The sequence below is a fragment of the Microtus ochrogaster genome, unplaced genomic scaffold (assembly GCF_000317375.1).
Source record: "Microtus ochrogaster isolate Prairie Vole_2 unplaced genomic scaffold, MicOch1.0 UNK37, whole genome shotgun sequence".
Classification (NCBI taxonomy): Eukaryota; Metazoa; Chordata; class Mammalia; order Rodentia; family Cricetidae; genus Microtus; species Microtus ochrogaster.
Window position 1 is genome coordinate 1,719,883 of NW_004949135.1, and position 4,022 is coordinate 1,723,904.

The window sequence follows — 4,022 nt, forward strand, 5'->3', positions numbered from 1 at the left end:
AAAAATGAGCCACATAAAGATGGGATATACATAGAGAGTCTGGATTATGTATACCATTCAGTTTTCTTTGAATTTTTTGACTGCAGAGAGACATTTGATTCTGGGGACTGCCAAGTTAAACCAACATATGTACTTTAAAGGTATCTTGATTTCAAAATATGGGTCTAAGAATATGTTGCATTGGAAAAGAGGCTCTATTTTTGTTTCCACAGAAAATGAGAGCCTATTGAGCCCTTCCCGACTAGCGTGGTTTAATGGACAAAGAGCCCCTAAAAGGTTGTCATGAACTCCCCCCAAAATTACTTTACCCCAAAAAAAGCAGGAAGCAGTCTGGAAAGAACTACACCCAAATTCCTTAATACTATTTATAAATTTTTGTTTACATTTAAAGGGGGATATGCTATAGAAATTTGCATTGGTATGGTTCTCAGTTTATTGATACAAATTTAAGGCCAATTTTGTTATATGTATATTTCTGCTCTTGATTAAGGTATTGTATTTGTGTAGCTCATTTAAAAATGTAAAGCATTAAGAAATATAGGTTAATAGATACTCATCTATAATAGTCAAGCTTGTAGTCATTTTAGTTTGTTAGATATCTAGAGATATATTTCAGTTAGATGGATATTTTTCAAATCTTTCAGAGACATTTAGAATACGCCATTTAAAATGTTTTAAAAACTGAACATTTTTCATGACAGTGAAACTCATCTGCTCCTGGTAGCACCAATCAAGAAGAAGCTCTGCTTCGAGGAGGCTCCTTATAGAGTTTGTTAGCCATTTGGGCAAGAAACTTCTCTTGCTTGGACTGCTTGATGTTATTCTGTTTGAACTGGACATGCAGGACCCATAGAAAAATGACTGCTGAAATTGCCTAAAGAAGGTGAGACAGTCCTTTGGGGTTCTTGCTTCATAAAAGAATCTGCCAGATACTCTGCAGGGCACAGAAGAAAGCAACTGATGGTCTTTGCTATTACAAGGCAGAACAGATCTTCAGATTTACTGCTTCATGGAAAAGTCTGCCAGATACTATGGGCCTATAGCCTGAAGATGGATGCTCCAATGTTACAGAAGAACTTTGGGTGACTGTCCAGACAGTGAGATGTCTCTGTCAATTCTTGAGTTTTGGAAGTTGTTTAAAATGCACTTTCTGTTTACTTAGGAAATATTATATCCTTCTGTGGTGTTTGATGGAGTTGAAGAATAGATAGTTATAGTTATAGTTTTTCTCAGATATGATCAAAGAAAAAGTAGATATAAATATTGTAGTGGTAATTCTTGCTTGATACCTGTTTTGTTATATGTAATTTTACTATGTTAAAGTTAAAACCTTCCTTTTAATTTATTTTTCTTTTATTTTCAGACTTAATTCACTTTTATTTTCCTTGTATAAAAACCCTTATGTGGTGGCCACAGCTGGAGCCTAGGTCCTCTGAACAGAGACTCTGGTGTGGGTTTTCACAAGATGGTCAGTGAATTCCTGATTCACTGTGTGGTGAGCACAGTCTCTTTCCAGAGATCAGGGGTCAGGTAGCTGTAGGTCTTAGAGATGGCATCAAAGGTGGCATTGGCAAAGTTGTCCAGGGTGGCAGTACAGTCCCTGGCTGATGTGTAGCAGTCATCAATGCCAGCCATCATCAGTAGCTTCTTGGGCACAGGAGCGGAGACTATGCCAGTGTATCTGGAGGGAGGGATGAGACGCACCAGCACAGAACCACAGTGGCCTGTCACTTTGCAAGGAACAGTGTGGGGCTTGTCAATCTTGTTCCCCCAGTAGCCTCTCCGCACAGGGACAATGGAAAGCTTGGCCAAGATGATAGCCCCTCGGATGGTAGTGGCTACCTCCTTGGAGCACTTGACACTGAGACCTACGTGACCATTGTAGTCCCCAATAGTGACAAAAGCCTTGAACCTGGTCCGCTGGTCTGCCCTAGTCTGCTTCTGCACAGGTATGATCTTCAGAACCTCATCCTTTAGGGAAGCTCCCAGGAAAAAGTCAATAATCTCAGATTCCTTAATGGGCAGGGAGAACAGGTAGATCTCCTCTAGAGATTTGATTTTCTTGTCCTTAACCAGGAGGCCCAGCTTGATGATGGGAATCTACTCCTTGTCTTCAGCTTTACCTCTGAGAGCCCCTTGGCCTCTGCCTTGGCCACGGCCCCTCAGACTGTTGCCGAATCCTCTGTGAAGCCTCCACGGCCTCCTAATCCTGGCCCCCTGGGTCCTCCGGGCCCTCTCACTGCACTGGCGTCATCAGCCATTTGGTGTTTCCAGAAGAAGAAGAAGAAGCCCTTCCTTTTAATTTAGACAGAAAAGGGGAGATGATGTGGGAAGTCCTTCTATATATGTGTTGCTTTTATTGGTTAATGAATAAAGAAACTGTTTTGGCTTGTGAGAGGGCAGAGTAGAGCTAGAGAGGAAAAATAAACTTAATGCTGGGAGAAAGTAGGTGGAGTCAGTGAAAAGCATTGTAGCCACTAGGGACAGACCCCTGTTCTGGAACTTGCCAAAACTTTGCTGGTAGGCCACCACCTCATGGTGATGCACAAATCAATGGAGATAGGTTAGTTTAGGAAATAAGAGTAAGCCAGAAGAACGCTTAAACTATTGGCCAAACAGTATTGCAAATAATACAGTTTCAGTGTGTTTATTGTGGGACTATGTGGAATGGAAACTTCTGGCAACAATTTTTAAAAATGTTTAATATATTAAAGATACTAAAAGTATAAAGTGACGTTCACAAAAATAATTTTGGTTGTCATTTTAATTCATATTAGTGAGAGTCAGTCCAGTGATAGAACTTGGGAAGGCCATGTGAATAAAAATAGAAATAAGTGTTCCCTGTTTTTGAAAACAAATCCTCACCTTAAAAAGCATCAATATGCTTTTTTAAGTTAAGGAAATCATAACTTGTATTCTAGGAGAACTGAAATTCTTATTCTATAGGATGCTCTGAATAGCAGACTCCATATAGAGCAAAGTGGTTAAGAATATGAATTTTAAATTGAAGACAGCTGAGTTAAATTTATGGTCTAGTCCTTACATGTTAGGCAAGTTGTTTCTCTGTTCTGAAATTCAATTTCTTTGCTATAAAAATGATAACAATAACTTCCTCACAAAAATATGTATCATACATTGAAGGAGAATGTATATGATTACAGGGTCTGGGACACAGTATACACTCAAGACACACAGCTTCAATGCTGCCTTCATCATCTCTCCATAGTGGTTGAGTTAGAAGAGAAGCCTTTAACATCTAACTGAATCTTTTTCATGTACATCCCTTGTTCTTTTATTTAATAACCCACTTTTCAAATTATTACTATTCTGCTACCAAAACAATTTATAAGACAACCCTGGTGGCTGGACACTTCTCACAGTATAATGCATCATACATGTCACAGACAGCACAGGGGAAGCAGAGTCCTTGGCCTCTGACGGCTCTCTATTCACCAGCTTCTCTGCCATAAGTCTGCTCATCTATGATATACCCCCATGGTTATATTTGTTATGTTACAGCACCAACACTGACAATTTTGCCCAACTCATAATGTTCCCCTTATCACCTCATCTTTTCTGTCAGTTGGAAACATAGCTGAATTGATTATTCCAGTCACAATTTATAGGACAGATATAGTCAAAATTTTGGTCGTAACAGTGAACCATGCTATAGTACCCAGCACTGTAAAAGATATCAGTTTATATTTTGAAATATGTATTAGGCTGTGTTTGCTATTTTCTGGAAGTAAAAAAAATCTGAAATATGTTCAGATTGTTCCCAGAAGGAAAAGTCTTTGACTTCATTTTAAAATTGGAATGTGGGCATTTGTGTGCAACTCCAGCCATGTGCACCTTTAATTCATGCTCTGGGTTAAAGAGGGCATCTTATAGGTTGGAACGTGGCATGCATGTGTACACATGTGCCTAGTAGCTTGGTGGTGGCATATCACACTATGACCCTTTTCCACCTTTAGTGCTTCCATTCTGAGAACAACTTATTAGTATCATGAAATGATTTTCAT

The 4,022-nt window shown here is 39.2% G+C and overlaps 1 pseudogene; it reads right to left on the reverse strand.

The window, feature by feature from the left end:
* Window positions 1–1,399: 1,399 nt before the first annotated feature.
* Window positions 1,400–2,261, reverse strand: LOC101989638 (annotated as a pseudogene).
* Between the last annotated feature and the right edge of the window lie 1,761 nt (window positions 2,262–4,022).